At 40.0% G+C, this 17,372-nt stretch overlaps 1 protein-coding gene and 1 long non-coding RNA gene across 2 annotated transcripts in view; both read right to left on the reverse strand.

Annotated features, from left to right (window-relative positions):
• LOC109031673 (uncharacterized) overlaps positions 1 to 17,372 on the reverse strand; it is a 306,459-nt gene that overhangs the window by 25,441 nt on the left and 263,646 nt on the right. The window lies entirely within an intron of this gene.
• The window catches only part of LOC109031674 (uncharacterized), a 69,900-nt gene continuing 62,396 nt past the window's right edge, over positions 9,869 to 17,372 (reverse strand). The window contains exon 3 of the long non-coding RNA XR_011900069.1: positions 9,869 to 10,007. This is a non-coding gene — a long non-coding RNA (uncharacterized lncRNA). The remainder of the gene's footprint in view (positions 10,008 to 17,372) is intronic.

The following is a 17,372-nucleotide window of genomic DNA, read 5'->3' on the forward strand; positions in this document are numbered from 1 at the left end:
ATCTGGGATATCTCCATGAGAAAAGAAAAGAAAACTCCTACAGAAATGAACTTTTAGATTTTTCATCCCAAATCTTGCACCAACGGGAGCGCTTGAGCCTGGATGTCGCGTGCAACTATCACCCTTTTGAAAGTGAGCCAATGATTAATGTCGCAATCGCGCAGATTGCATGGTCCTTTCTTAACTCCTTCCTCCACCTCACTCCCTATCGATACTTGATTAACCACTACTCCTGGCACACCGGGAGCTACTTCAATACTTCAATTCATTTGTTTCCGCTCTATTCATTTACTTCTGTCTTCTCTTAATATTTTATTATCCTTATCAATCACTAGAGATAATTTATAAAATTACCCTATGAAGAGTGTGGGAAAAATTCATCGCAAAAATTGAAATTTAAGAACCTTTCCTCCATTCTCTTTTTTGTTAATACTTATGGGACCGCCGAAATCTTCTCACAAAATTAGTTAACACCAAATTAGAGGTGAATTATTATTGTTGATAATGAAAATGAATAACTTTCTAGCTACAGAATAATGAAATTTTTTTAAAAAATGGAAATTTGTATTTACAGCTATTGATGATTACGTCTATTAAGCATAAACAATTTGATCAACTTTTAATTAATTTCAATCAGTAGATCAAGCCAATAGGAGAGATCGGACAGGTAGAAACTTTGAGAGCTCATATCTTCGTTAATACCTACAAAACGTAAAATATTGCAAGTGGTTTCATTGGTTATCTTGAAGAATTTTATTCAAGAGGAACCCCTAAAAATTTAAAATGTGACAAAATTACATCAAATTTTCCAGTTTGATTCAAAACTGTCAAATCCGGTATATCCAGAGAATCATCTCCAGGTATGTCTACAAGGGAATTTTTTTTTTATATTCTGGAAGATTGGGCTATACTGTGGCAATATAGTGCCAGTATTGGCTAAATCATCCGTAAACTGCATAGCATTTTGACCGAAAGTGGTTCGTAAATCGAACGAGGTGTAAACGCGAGGGGGAAAAAGGGAGAGCAGCCGCATGTTTCGTTGATTTTTCAAAACCACCGTCGAACTAATTATCAATTTATCACCTCAACCACAACAAGGAAATCATTTGAATAATTGAATTTTTCCGCGCGGCAGGCAGGCAGGCACACTTTCTCTCCTGAAAAAATTATTTTCTTTCATCGGCGAGACAGAGTCGTCAAATTTCCCCACAAAATTCCCATTTCCTACACGCGGGCTTCACTCAGAGTCGAAATTTTCGATGCGAGCTGGAGGCGTATCTCGGACAGATGAGCCTTTTTTACGGGCGAAATCCCAGGGCTATATCGGCGGCGCGGAGGGAGAATATTGATGAATCGACAGAAGCGCGTAAATGGACGTGAGAGAAAAAGCGGCTCCTTTGAAAAGCGGGCGACTCGACTACTCGCGAGCGAACGGGGGAAAGATGTCTTTGCATAGCTGATGAATGGAAACGAAAATAATTTCCCCCGCGCAACACCTGGGTCCTGCAAACCCCGGCGAGAAATCTCCCGGAGCAATCCCTGCTTTCTCTTCGGGGCGATGTACGAGGGGAACTAAATTTTGGCCCACGCACGTGTTCTTTTCCTACATTATGCTGTGTATTTATTAACATCAGAAGGGGGTGGCTTGGTGATTTTTTGGTTTCAGGACGATTCGTCCATTCTTTTTCGACCAAACTTAATTTGTCCTCTTTACTAATGCTTCCACCGCAGTTTTTTGACCAATAAATTTGTTTGTCCAAATGCAAATCTTGTTCAATTGATATTTGACGAGATTTTGGACGATTTCCAGGCAGGACGATTATGGACCTTTTTTTTGGCAAAATTTTTATATCGTATATTCGTCTAAAAAAATATCGAATTTTTCCTATCAATTTTGTAGCTTTGAAATGGAGATATTCCCTTTGTCTGAGGAACGAACAATTCAAAGGTTTAAACAACTTTCTGAAAGAAAAAACTAACAGGAATTTTTTACTGCGCTCATCCAATTTTCTTCAACACGGTGACACCCTAGACATCATGCACAATAATTTTCAAGAAAACTGTCTCAAGTCTTCTGCTGGAAATTATTTCGTTGGGGCTGATCATCCTCTCTGAGAGAAGTCCTCTCGAATTCCAACGTTATGCTGCGGTGATAAGAGAAAACGCAGTGTGAGCTTTCAGACGTTGCCCAGTTTCTTCCGATAAAATATTAATTTTTTTTCCTCTAAGAATTTCCGAGACTTTTCTCCGCAATTTCACATGGTGCAAGAAAAAATTTCAAGGAAACATATCCATAAATTTAGTCAAAATTAAATATTTCATCAGAGAGAAATGTGGCTGCAAGGCCAAATTCTTTGGATGCTCTAAGGCCATGTTTCTACGAGACGTTTTGATGGGATTTGTCCCAAGTTTGAATCGCAGAAATGAAACAGTACTTTTTCAGGACATTTCCAATACATTCAGTACTTACTTCATAGAAAAATTCAGTACTTATTCAGTACCTCGAAATTCGAAAAATTTCCTTTGAATTTCTCGCTTAAATTGCCACAAGAATGGCAAAAAAATGAAAAAAATTCCGGACCTATTGCGGAATTTCCGTACTTTTTCAGTACTTCCTGACCGCTCTTAAAAAATCAGTACTATTTTCGGACTTTCCGGAGATTCCGGATTTGTAGACACCCTGGACAAGGCCTTACAACTTTTTCGTTGGCAAGGCAGGAAAAATATCCCGCTAAATTTGGAAATTTGGGGACACTGCGAAGACAGGAGACGGTCGCGGAGAGGCGGGTGAGGACAGGTGGAATATGATTGAAACAGAACGTAACAATATGAGAAGCGCACTCTTCCAAAAACCAGGAACGAGGTGGGAGGGGTGCGCTACCCCCACCCCCTCCCCACTTTCGCGGGTTTAATTCGGCTTCTTATTTCTATTCACGTAGTTACTTTTCATTATCCAATTTCCTATCCGGCTCCTTCTCGGGGCTTGTTTGCATTTTCGGCGCCTTAACGAGCCCCAACCGACATTGTTCCCGACTCTGAAAACTGATCTCCGTTTCGGCGTCGGCGTCGCGGCGTCCAGGAAGATGGGAACGAGACGCGCTACGAAAATATGACGAAATTCGCCGAGGAAATATTGGATGGCATTTAGCAGAAGAGTACCAGCGACCGGCGCACTTTCCAATGGCGTAGCGTGCTTTGCGATTTATCGATTGGTCTGCCATTTGAACCTATGAAAAAGGATCGAAAAACAGAGTGTTCGTGACGGACGCCTCAATAATCGATTCCTTGTCACAGCTTTAGACGGGGAAAAATCGAAAATCGATAATTCACGCCTCTCCACTGGCGCTTTCAGCTGTTTCGAGAATCGGGTCGAAAAGTTTAGCGCTCCCATTTTAGAAAATCGCTCAGAAAAGCCAGAGATACTGTTCTGTCAACTGAAACACAATTTTTTGGACTGAAGTAAAACGAAGTACTTAATTGAATTTATATCATGATCAAATTCATAGTCGTTCCTTAAACACCTCCTTCCTCAGGAAGCTCCATGTAGATTTACGCTGTGGTTAAGGGACATTTGGACGTATTTCTACCAAACGGAACTGTAGATGAGTGGGAAAGATGGAATGTGCTCTGGAAAGCTGCATAAGTTGCAAGCTGCATTTATAATAAACTGTTTATGAAAAAAGAAAATACATGCATATATTTAATACATTGAAAAGAATGGCTTTAGGCTCATTCGGATCAACTGTTAACTCGCTTTCCACTATAATCGCGTTGTGTCTCTTCCGTTACATGAGTTCCCATTAGAATGCTTACATTTTAGGGCTGATCAGATCATGGAACGTACGGTTTCAACACCAACAGACTCGTTTACCACTCTTTTTACTGTATGGTGGCCCCTCGAGTATTTCCATTGAACATTTGCTTTTCCCCGCCACAGTCTCGTTCGCAAGCACGTATTTTATAGCTTCCCAGACAGGTTCCCTCGAACAAAAGAGAGGCTCGAAATGAAAGCGGGCTCCCAACCTACAGCCCACGTCATCGTGTTAAGGAGAAACGCCGTGTGAGCATTCGGGTGGTGTCAATTTTCCCTAAATATATTTATTTTTAAGAAAAGTTAGTGATGAGTTTTTTTAAAGATTTTTGGGAAGAAGCGCTTCATACAATTGTGAAAACTTTAACAGTTCGTGAATAATACTCACACAGTTTTTCGTTGCAATAAATTGCCCTTAAAAAATACGAAGAAAAAATAATTTTTTTAAGATGAAAGACGACCTGTACAGCCTGAAACAGTTTCTCCATCATTTTTCCAGTGATAATTTTGTAGAGAAAACTAAACAATAAAAGTTCAGCCAAAAAATATTCATAAAATCATAGAGAAAAAAATGTAGTATTAAGCTATATAATTCAATTTTTGACGACCGTCGTAAGGATAAGGACAAATTTTCATCAATTTTTTCTCAAATGCATGAATTTTTATCAAGTTTATCCACTGTAATGCGTCCACATGCCTGATACTGCAATGTCTGGACAAACATGGCTTATTCTCTAATCACGGAGGAAGAAAAAGAAGAATAGAAAAAAGGGATAAAAATAAGAAGAAAAATGTGAAAAAGAAAGAAGAGAAAGAGAGGAGGAAGATGAAGTATGAGAAAAAAAGAAGAAGAGAAAAACAGGCACATTTTTATTGACACGGAAAAATTACACATGCTTTTAGAGTAAAAACGTCTTTCGCCGGAAGAGATCGAAGGAAATTTGACAATATCGGAATGCTCATACGGCGTTCTTCCTGACTCGGGACCCACGGGTTCATCCTGGAAATCGAAAGTCGCGATAAATCGTAGCCACGCGGTGAACCAGAACCGGGAAACTCCGACCCGCGACCGGCGGAACGGGGAGAAGGGCCCGGGAAATTGTATTGCGCCTCCTTTTCCGAGGGGGAAGGGGGGTTTGCGGCCAGACCCGCGGGGAGGGGCGGGGGTTATTGTTTTCGCCCTCGATTACCGGAGAGAATAAAATAATGTCTAATCGAAGTCGCTATACCGGATAATTTATTTGGTTCCTTCACGAATCCCCCCGGAAGTTGCGGAACCGGGCGAGAAACGCCCCCGACTTGGGCCGATTTCGGTCGAGAGCGGCAACGTTGGGTCGCTCCTTTTCAGGGGGATAAAGCCCCTGTTTACGCACTTTTCAGCGCTTCCGTTACACACGACCGCGACGTTGCTCTGACTCGAAATTGGATGTTTTTAAATCAAAAGGAAGTATAGCCATTCTGACATGAGCTCTGGGATCAATAATAATACATGAAGGACAGAACCCATGTCGCAATGGCTGTAGTTCCTCTCGGTTTACGCGTATGCGGTTAATACGTAAACGCGTATCGGTTAAAACGTATTAAATGCGTACAATTACAGTCTGAGCTGGATACAACTCTTCGATAGCAACGACTCTTTAAAAAAAAAAAAAAAAAAAAAAAAAAAAAAAAAAAAAAAAAAAAAACTGAAAAACTTGCAAATTTTAGGATCTCTGTAATGTCTTAATTTTCTAATTATCTGATTTCCCTAACTTTTCCCTGACTGTTCTGCTTCTCCTCGACTCCAAATTTTAGGATTCCCTGATCTATCCTGGCCCCTTGAACAAACCTTTTACTTACATTTTTCCTTTTTAAATATGCTGGCTTTCTGCTGGGTTCTGCTCGTAGAAATCCCTGAATTTTCGTATAAATTTGTTAAAAGTTAATAAAGTTGCCATGAACTCCCTAATTTCTCAAGTTTCCCTGACTACCGGAAACCCTGAAATTTTGAAAAAACAACCCTAAGATTGTTTAAAATTTACGTGAAAGAAAATCCATTCGGTGTACCTTTTAAGGTACAGTTTTACGACTTCAAGGAAAAGTATTCATGACTTGTCTCCAAAATGAACACTTTATCAAGAGAAATTTGGCAACCTTCAAAAGATCTTAGGACATTTTCCCTTAAAGGTGCGGAGTAGAAATTGCACCAGGAATTGCTAGCAGCAAACACTTCCTCAATGCGCGCGAGGCTAGAAAAACGCGACATTGTTTGAAGGCGCAAGGATACAACTATTTCACCTCGAGCGATGGTCGTATGGTATCATGAAAAATTGAAGGCGTTTTGAAAATGTTGCGTTCCTTAACCGCTTAGAAGTATCAGAAGTTTCATTGGTAATCTCTAACCTTGGCAAAGGTGTTCTGCTAATTGAATGATAAATCTCGTCCACCTTTTGAAAAAGTCAATTTTAATGTTAACAGTTTTTCCCGCTTAAACACATATATTTTAGCAGAGTAGATAATTTTGTCATATCTCCCCCAATAACTGTTAAATCCATGATCCAAAGGTATCCTCGTGTTAAGTTCACTTGATGGTTATCACCTAAACACGAAATTCATCAAATTTCAAACACCTGCAAACTCTCCATCATTATGCCAGTTTGAGTAAGGAGCCAAGGAGTTAAGTTCACTTTTATCTCATTTTAAAAAAAATTGTTTACAATTACAAATATAAAGATGAAACTTTTCGGATCTTGGCCATCATAAGAGTGTAGAGGGTGCACGTATAACATTAGTAAACAATAAATTATAGCAATTCGTATTAACAACAGAAAACTTTACAACGGTCAGAATCAAGTCAGTTAAATTTCTGTTGTTAATACGAATTGTTTTAATTTATTGTTTACCAAAGTTATACATACTGAAAGCCGAAAAGCTTCAGCTTTATGAAAAAAATTGTTTTAAAGAAAATAAAAGTGAACATAACACTTTGGCTCATTACTTAAACTGGCATATTAAAAATGGTGTTACTCATGAACGATTTCATAAATACTCTCCATTATTCTTTAAACGATGTTAGAAGAAATTCCCGGTTCCTTGAACCGATTCCCTGATTTTCCCAGACATTCCCTTATGGTTCTCTCGGTTTTTCCCGGCCCTAGATACTATGCACTGAAGTTAGGGAAAAGTTGCAACAGCCGAACTGGCAGTCGGACTTCTCTCCGACTCGGGTGAGCGGCTACGTGAGCGTGCACGGATAACGACCCCTCCATCCGATCCCTGAGTAATCCCTTCGAGTCGGTCTGTTCCTCCCGCGGAGTGCAAACTCTTAAAAATCCCCAACAATTTACTAAAGTGCTCGGGCTCGACCTGGCCGCCGATGACACGTCGTCGTTCGATCGGAATCGCGGCACGGCGCTGGATACCGCCCGCTTGTCAACCGGGGTTAACGCCGCTACGACGCGACGCGTCGCAGACTTGCAATATCGAAAAGTTTTCAAAACGCCTTCAATCATTTACGATACCGCCCGACCATCACTCGGGGTGAAATAGTTGTATCCTTGCGCCTGCCAATAATTTCGCGTTCTCCAGCCTTGATCGTAGTTAGAGAACGTTCGCTGGTGCAATTTTTACCACTACGCTCCTAGTAAGAGAAAACGACGTAAGAAAATGCGAATGTTGCCAAATTTTCATAGATAAAATATTCATTTTTACGGAAAATGATATCTCTATAAATTATCCAATACTTTGAATCAAGATGAACTTCTATTTTAAAAAAAATTGGAGGACAAATATATACAAGTTCTCCTGAAAACCTGTGTTTTATTGACGGAGATTTGGCAACTTCTGAAGGTTATACGTCATTTTTCTCTGGCACTGGAGTCTATTTTTTAATTGTATAGACTTATCTTAAATCTACTTTTTTAATTGAATTGGTAAAATACACCTTCACACTTCACAGGTTAAAAGGTATCAATGCAACTTCTAGAGAACGGTTGCGGAACGAAACATTTTCAAATCGCCTTCAATTTTTCGGATACCGCCCGACCATCGCTCGAGGTGAAATAGTTGTATCCTTGCGCCTGCCAACAATATCACATTTTTCCAACCTAGCTCGCACCGAGAGAATGCTTGCTGGTTAACTTCTATCACTACGCACCTTGCAAGGAGATACGACGTAAGATTATTCAAACGTTGCCAAATTTCTACTGATAAATTATACATTTGAGAAGAAAGACATGAATAATTTTCGTCGAAATTTTCAGATGCTTTAGATTTAGCTCATAGGAGGACTACATTAAGCGCCAACCGCATTCAAGTTTTACGTAACGCACGTTGGCGCAGGCAGGGGGGTGGGTTAGAGCATGTTCAGGTGTATGACGATTAAGAAGAGATTGAAAGTTAGGGTAACGCAATAGTATAAATTACTACATGTGAAGCAGCCACTGGAAAAAAAAACACATTGGATCTAGAGTCCAGACTCTTAAAAACATCGACAAGAAAAAGTACTCTTGATTCAATCGGATTTTTGCTTAAGTCAAGAACCAAGCCTCTTAATTTGAGCGGATTTCCTTTTGATCTAAGCAAACATCTGATTGAAACAAGAGTACTTTTTCTTGTCGATGTTTTTAAGAGTCTGGACTCTAGATCCAATGTGTTTTTTTTCCAGTGAGTTTCTAAGCGGTCTAGAATTTTTCTATGTTTTACTGCGGCCTAGAATACATGGATTGAATGATTCCCAACTCGTACATCTTTAGCGATTTATTTTTTCAGCGATCGCAGAGTATAAAATAAATTCATTTACAGGGTATATAAATCGAGCGGATGAAATCTGCGACTCCACTGGAACAGTACACATTCGCGTTTTCAGTTTTACGGTCCTCGGTTGATTAAAAACTTCTACTTCACCGAGCCGCCGCGCGTTTCAAATTAATTACGTTAAAAGCGAAATGACTCGGTATGAACGCTCCTGCCACCCTTTCCGATCGTGCCAACACTTAACGGGGAAAAAGGTAACACTTCACGTTTAATAGTACTGCCGTGTTGAGGAACAACATCGTATACATCTATCGGATATTAATACAATTTTCTTCTTATAAAATCCGAATTTTCATGGAAATTCACACTGGGAAAAAAAAACACATTGGATCTAGAGTCCAGACTCTTGAAAACATTGACAAGAAAAAATACTCTTGATTCGATCGGATTTTTGCTTAAATCAAAACGAAATCCGCTTAAATTTAGAGGCTTGGTTCTTGATTTAAGCATAAATCTGATTGAATCAAGAGTACTTTTTCTTGTCGATGTTTTCAAGAGTGTGGACTCTAGATCCAATGTGTTTTTTTTTCCCAGTGAAATTCAAGGAATATTTTTCTTTAAAATTTTCAGAGAATTTAAGTCGTATTACACCCTAAAGTATTGAAACATTTCGTCAAAAAATATTGATAATTTTGCTCAAAAATAGATACATTGGCAGGGAAAATCTGTCATAACGTCAGAATGGCTACACTGCGTTATTCCTCGGTGACGCATTGATTTTAAATGTCGAGGGAGGATTGTTGCGCGTTCGAATGCGAGAAGCTACCGTTTGGTAAAATTTGGAGTAAATTTTGGTAAAACTTTGAGTACTTATTTCCGCGGCTGGAAAATGACTGGAGATGGTTATTAGAAAAATATTCTGTCTCTTTTGATACATTGACTTTTAAAACCGTCCACAAAAATTCAACACGACGAAGAAATGATATCATCGTGAAGCACACTTTCATGATTTTAACGGCTACATTGACACTAATACATTTTGGTTTTTTGGCGAGTTGAGAGATTTGAATCCGCGAATTCGGAAAAGTTAATTTCTCCCTCATGGATTGAATTTGGAAACCATCAATAAACCCCGCATGTTTTACATGCGATTTCGATGGGTACACATGTGCTATGGTACTTAATTCATCACTCGTCCTAGAGGTCGATCACCCCAAACCACAAAGTTTCAAAGTATTCAATTGAAATTAAGGAAAAAGCCGCTAAAAATATGAACTGATGAGAGAAGAAAAAATTTAAGTCTTGGGTACTCCTTTTTACGTATATTTGCAGAGGCTACAACATGTTTGAAATTTAATGGAACGGACTAGATTTATACAGACTTGATCCCAATTTGGAAAGTTTTCGGCTTTAAAAGGTAACATGTTTCGGGGAAAACATCAGTCCGCATGTTGGTGTTTACCTGTAACAGAGAAAGAAAATATACAATGTAAAAATATTGTAATTGAACAAGCGTTAATTTCACTCAGCGGATAAGTTATAAAGAAGATGAAATGAAAATGGGTCCATGATGAATCAGAACAGATTCAATACCGATCATATTATGTTTTCACTAAACCTACATCTTGGTTTATAAGTTACCGGTTAAAAACTTATTGAATAGCACCTCGCTTTTCACCCTGTGAAATGAAGTTTCCCGATGAATCGCCGGACTCGAAATAAAAAACGACCAAAATACACCTCATATAAACCGGGCCTCACGCTGTTTTCTCATAGAAAGCGGTAAGTATGAAAAGCGACTAGGCTCTCATTTACGACGAAAGAGATCGGCTGGACCGGAAAAAACCGGGCGAAAAGTCAAGGATCCGTTTCCACAGCTCGTGCGAGAGCAAACAAAAGTTCAAGGGCACGCCAGGAGAGGTGACTGCAGGACGGCTGATCATTATTTTTCAAGTTCAGCAGAGGGCGGGCTTTCACATTTCAGGAAAAGGGGGGGGGGGCAGGGGGCACTTAACGCACGCTCCGTCGAGCGACAACAGTTAAACGTAATGAGACCCCCCTGGATTCTGGATACGCCCCCCTGCCCCCCATCCCGGCATCATTCGCGCATTTTCTATTCTTTTTCAGGGCTTTTGAACTTTACTATACTCGTACAACTCTCACTCCAACAGGGCATATTATGATTCTACCAAAAATCCGGAATTTTCAATCCGCAATCCGGATCAATTGGACGTATTCATGCTAAAAGGAACTACGTCACACGCACTCCCTATGCACATAGTTCCTTTTAGCATAAATACGTCCAATTTCGGAATGTGTGGAGAGAGCACCAATAATTCGGGGTGTCGACGTTGCCATAAACGAGGGACCCTGCTGAAAATGAAGAGTATACGGGGTGATTTAAAGTTAAACTACCAGAGGGTGGAAACGTATCCTATCGGTCATAGTAGGACTTGCTTCTCCAATGAAATATTTTCCAAAAGCGCTTTTTTAGGGGGCTGGCCCAAGTAACAGTGATCGTGATAAGTTGCGATTTGATCGGAAAATGTATCACAATTTTATTGACGTCGATTATTGCAATATTAACGGACACAAACTTGTGATTTCATCGCTTGCAATTGAATCGCGGTTTTGTAGACGGCGATTTATCGAAATATTCGAACAAAAAACCGTGATAAATTGAGATAACTTTCGATTCTATCCAAAGCGATTTTATAGAGATAAAATTGCGACCAGATCGAGGATAACGTTATTGATGATAGCGATTTTATCGCCGAAAAATCTAAAAAAAATTGCAATTTAATTCTAGAATATCGCAATTTATCCGAATTTTTCGATTCATCGGAAAAAAACACATTGGATCTAGAGTCCAGACTCTTAAAAACATCGACAAGAAAAAATACTCTTGATTCAATCGGATTTTTGCTTACATCAAGAACCAAGCCTCTTAATTTGAGCGGATTTCCTTTCGATTTCAGCAAAAATCTGATTGAATCAAGAGTATTTTTTCTTGTCACTGTTTTCAAGAGTCTGGACTCTAGATCCAATGTGTTTTTTTTCCAGTGTGCAAAAAGCTACTTGGACGACGAGGCATTATTATTCTACTTCAAAACAAAAGAAGTAAATAAATCGTAGTTGGAAATACTAAACACGAAGATCCAACGAAACCGGGCAAGAGGAGATGTAGAAAAGCACGATTTTGGCAATAAAAACAGACTACCCACCGTTGCCAGACAGGGTATTATCATTCTAATTTGCGCAAAAAAAAACCGAAATTAAATTGTAAATCCTCTGCGGAAAGCGGGACGGGAGCCCCTCTTGAAACAACAAGAAAAACAAGCGCTCGTCAACGGCTCGTCTCGGGCCCGGAAAGCAAAACAAGCGAGGGGATATGGACGTATTTCTATCAACCGGAACTATGTGCATTATAAAGTGAGCCCTGTTGTGCATGTATTCTTATGGGTATCAGGGCTCATGCCATCATGCACATAGTTCCGTTTGATAGAAATACGTCCATTTAATATATACGGTATCGAGTTTGAGTAAATAAAGCTTTTGTGCTTTTGCCGAGTTCCTGCCGTGGCGTTTGCGTATAGAGTAAGTTGACGCCCCCTCTACCTCGAGGTTGGGAATGCAGCGCTGCAGGGACATCTGGACTAGATTCCGCTGCATGGAACTGGTATTTCTGGGTAATTTTAGAAATAGCATACGTGCTATTGGTTTCTTTTTGCAGATAGGAGATTTTACCAATATGGTAAAAATAGTAGTTCCTTATTTCAATATCGATGGCTGATGAATAAAAGCGTCTAACTGACGATTTTGGCAAAATAAAGTTGGCAACTTTGCCGCATTCTACAGTATAAAGTACGGAAACTGATGATTTTAGTTTTTTTCCAATTCTGTGGGAGAGCGCTTCAGTATATGAAAAAATTGCAAATCTAACCCCATAATTACAAAAATGGCGAAGTTTTCCATTTGCTTTGCAAAATCGTCAGAATCAGATAGGCGGTATTGTCTGTTAGCCATCGATATGTAAGCAGTAGCTTTAGGTGTGATTCTTGTCACACCAGTTGCCGCAGCTGATATTGAAGGCGTTTTGGAACGGACCAGTGCAGAGCCGCGTTGCAGCGAGGAAGAGCAAATTAATTAGAGAATTGGACTGCACTTTGCGATTGGGAATTACAATTTCTGACTCATCCGTGAAAACACTTATATGCATAGGGAAACTAATGGTACATATACGTCGTTCAAAGTTCCAAAATTTCCAATAACGAACCGTATTTTTACTGGAAAAATGGTGGGCGTTTCTAATTTAACATTTCATCGATTTTCGCCAGGTTACACTCGCAAATCAGCAACATTCCATTTAGAAATTGCATTATTTATTCTTTTTTCTTATTGGCATTTTCCGTGTCAATTCGTTCTTCCACAGACAAAGGAACGTAACTCCATTCCTAGGTTGCAAAATTGACTCAAAAAATGCAATGTTCTACAAGAATATGACTGCGCAGATTTCACCCACAATTTTGCTGATTTTTAGAGGCGGATCCAGGAATTTGGCAACACCGGATTTCCTCCATTTGAACCTATGCTACATAATCGATTCTTGTCGGAGCTTTTGGCCCCTCCAAGAATCGATACATTTCCATAGGTTTAGATGGAGGAAATCCGGTGTTGCCAAGTTGCTGGATCCGCCAATGCTGATTTTTCCGGGTGATCAGAAGAAAAATCACCGACATTTTTAGCAAACACATGAAGCAGTTTCCCAGGAAATAAACAATGTGCGAAGAGAAATTTTGCAACTTTGAAAAGTAGTTAAGTTCTTTCGCCGGGAAAACGACGAATTTGGCAACCTTGGCTTCAGTTGCGTTTTTTCGTCTGTGGAACAACGAGTCCTCGGATTTCTCCTATTTTTTCCGTCGCTGCAACTGCTGTAAGAATCATGGGTATGTACATGTAAACGCGAAAGCACTTCAACGCTTAATCTTTGACAGAATAGCCGTCTTGGGAGACTCGATCTTCAAATCATTTTGTTTCGTAAAGTTAGAATCCTCAAAATACACAACAAAAGAGCGGACGCTAAGAAAGCTCTATCCCGTGCGATAAATTTCGCGAAACTTTCTGTTTTTACAGGATTGTGGCGGCGGTACATGAGCGAAGATAACATTTCGTCACTCCGGCGATAAAAGAATGTAACCGCGTTCCCACGCGAGCCCCAGAGACTTTAAAACTAAACGAGGAGAAGGAATTATGCCAAAGTGCAGTTACGCTCTTTTGTCGCCGAAGAGACGATTTCCTCTAACGCACGACTCCATGAAATCCGTATGCATGCATATTGGAATCAGTTGTTTTGGAGAGGGAACAGGCCAATTTTTCGATGGGTCTTAGGTAGCATGTCCTTTCGTGCAAGCCAAGGCTCATGTAAAAATGGACTTGTTCCCATTTGAAAACAACTGATTCATTGTTCGGAAACGACCCAGTTCTCGACTCCCGGAGAAGTTGGCGCTCTGGTTATGGTCCAGATAGTTTTCGTGCATTTTATACGACGAGATTTCGCTCGAGATTTGTTCGGGGGGGGGGGGGGGGGGGATGGTGGCTCCGAATTAACAACTGCTAAACGTAACAGTTCAGTCCCCGCGAAGAAACAGTGTGCGAACAAAACTTCACGAGTCGTGAAAAATAATAAACTTCACGCGAACGGCGGTTAGGAAGGGATGTGCCGGATTTCATAGGCAACCTTCAATTCTTGGAAAAGGACATGTCTTCTGCTAGGAGGAGATTTAAGGGATCTCCGATGATATTCATGAGTTTTTCCACGTTAATTTATTATTCATTGGTTTAAATCATAATGAAAACTTGACAAGATGCTCACTATTTCAATGGAAAATGGTGAATTCTCGGCAGAATCAGCTTTCCTGGACCCAAACACATTTTCGCCTTGATTTTATTGACAAAAAAACTCATAATTCGAGATGCTCAGAACTAAAAAGTTCAACTCTTCCAATGAATTTAAAGTTCTTCTTTGTTTTTTTGTTTTTTAAATTGACTTATCGTTTTTCAAAATGATATTCTCCAACTTTGAGACATAGATGGACGGATTTAGCAGGAATCAGTCCAACTATAGCAGACGTTGCCTGAATGTCTCTGAAGTTTTATTCTTTAAACAGAAAACTATGGAACATCAAAACTTGTAATTTCGTGAGTATATTCTCCACAGTCATTAGAAACTTCACAGAGCGTTTGATGATGTTAATAAGTTGAGTGCTTGTTTTTAAGTAGTAAAACACGAAAAAGAATCAGTGGCGTGGCGTGAACAATCGATTATCGATATTTCCCCATTTGAAGTTACAGTAAAGAATCGATTATCGAGGTGTTCGTTACGAACACCCTGTTTAGCGATCCTTTTCAATAGGTTTCAATGGCAGATAAATCGATATATCGCAAAGCACGCCACGCCACTGGAAAGAATTAAGCAACGTGAGATGCAGTTAAGCTGAATCCGTCTATATTATTGCCCAATCTACAGCTCGATTCATCGATCTAAAACAATGGCGAGACGTGAATGATCGATTATCGATATTTCCTCTTTTGAAGCTGTCGTAGTGAATTGATTATACTATTAGGATGTCCATGGCGAACACCCTGTTTATCGATCCTTTTCCATAGGTTTAAATGGAAGATTAACCGATACATCGCAAAGCCTGCCACGCTGCTATAGTATGAAGCCGGAGCATCCAAGATCAATATTTTGAAGCTCAGATAGTCCGTCGAGACAAGTCAAGAAAAAGCGGTTGGAACATTTAATATCTTTCGGTGGGAAAAGTTTTTATCCACCCCCACCACAACCCACCCTCTAACTTTCTTCCCACTAGTTTAGAATAAGTCCTTAAAAAAATACTCTTTGAGTCCTTTCCTGTCCCTGGGTGTGTAATATTCATGCCAACGACCCAACTTTCGTAAACACAACAGGATGAGCCCACGCATAAGTTCTCGTGCGCCGCAACATCGTTTCCTCCGTGCTCTCAAATTTCCGATGGGAAGTTTTTTGAACCCGGGAGGCTCGGCTTTTGGGACGGCAAAACTGTCGTGCTGGAGAAAAACAGCGTGTAAAATTTCAGACGTCGCCAAATTTCTCTCGATAAGAACATGGTTTTCTGTAAAAAATTCGGAATAACCTCCATTGAATTTGTAGGAAATTTCGAGGAGTTATGAAATTCGTTAAATTTTTTTGATAAGTGGGATTTTTTGCGTAAGCGACAAGTTTTACTATCGCGTTTGAAATTTTGTACTTTGGATTCCGTATGGAATATTTTCCTGAAAATGGCCAAAAATCGAAGAATTTTTTGCATCGTGGTCCCGGGTTTAGAATCATCGGGTGCTTTCAGTTTTGAGAAAAGAGAGAAACCCCAATTCTGTCTCACTTTTTATGGCGACATGTTAAAAAAAATGTAGCATAAACCGCCACTTCCCAGACAAGGGAACGTAATTTTAAAAGTAAAAAATAAAATGACATAAAATTCAAATTTTTGACAAGAATATGACCGTGCAATTCCTATCCAAAATTTTACAAGATCTTCCGTTTCATCGGAAGGAAAATTATGAGAATTTTCAAGCGAAGACTTCCAACTATCCTATTCAAAAATAAAATTTGCGAGTGAATACTGTGCACGCTTGACATGTCACAGTTACGTTCTGTCGGCTGGGAAACGGCGAAATAGCCAAACTTACCCCGACAATATTCCTTTGCGGAAATTCGGCAACGTTAGAAAACTCATACACGGCTCCTTCTAGAAAAGCCTGGCGACGACCTTTGCCGCGCGGCGGGAAACGGTCTGGACCCCTCGAATCTAACATACGCTCGGCCGGCCGTTAATCGTGTGTTTTTGATTCGATTTATCGGGGCATAGATTGCGAGGATCCGCCGAAAAATGGTGTTTCCCAGTCGGGTATCGCCCTCAACTCTATTCTTACGCCAAGATTTATACCCCCACTCGGACACCACCCTGGCGCCCCCTTTTTCTTAGTCAAGGGTTCAGAGTCCCCCGCCCGCCCTGGCGCCTAGACACGTGTCGAAGACCCGGTAATTTCCTTCGCCGGGCAGGGGAACAGGCCATTGAGTTTTGTCGGACATGACATTTTCAACTATAAAAACTGCAAATTTTGATGTTCATTTCGTCATATTATTAATTTTATTAGGGGGCGTCTGGTGAGGAAAATTCTACGGGAAGACAAAGTAATGAGGCAACTTTCAAGAAAGTAGAAGTCTGTGTTTTGTACCAACAAAGATATACTTAAGCTTTTAAAGTTTCCTCTTCCTCGTCATGTTCGACTTCTACGGCTCCAATGTGCGCTGCGATCTTCGTTCGAGCCTCAGGTTTGAACTTATTTCATTTTCTTTATTTCCTTCCCGGCGATGCGACTTCGTTATTGTCATCCCACGTATGCTTTGCCGAGTTTCTATTCGATTAACGGCCTTTTAATAATCATCCTCTCAAAGAAAGCGGGAGGTTGTTCGATTGCAACTCTGAATCAACTACACCCTACATTTGATGGTTCAAAAATTAAGTAGAGTTACATCGATCCAAACGCCTGTAATTTCTGCGTCCTATTTCAACGCAGATATCACCCTTCGAAGAGCACGGTGTTTGATGAGATCCACCGCCTTATCATGGTTTTTTCCACGTTGGGTTCATCAATTAATGATATTGATTTTTTACTAGGAGAATCTAGGGCATTACAAACTAAACATTTTACTGATTTTTCCACAGAATTCATGCAAAAAGCAGATAAATTGTGGGGAAAATTGCACATGTACATTTAATTCAAA

This window comes from Bemisia tabaci, chromosome 6 (genome assembly GCF_918797505.1).
Source record: "Bemisia tabaci chromosome 6, PGI_BMITA_v3".
Lineage (NCBI taxonomy): Eukaryota > Metazoa > Arthropoda > Insecta > Hemiptera > Aleyrodidae > Bemisia > Bemisia tabaci.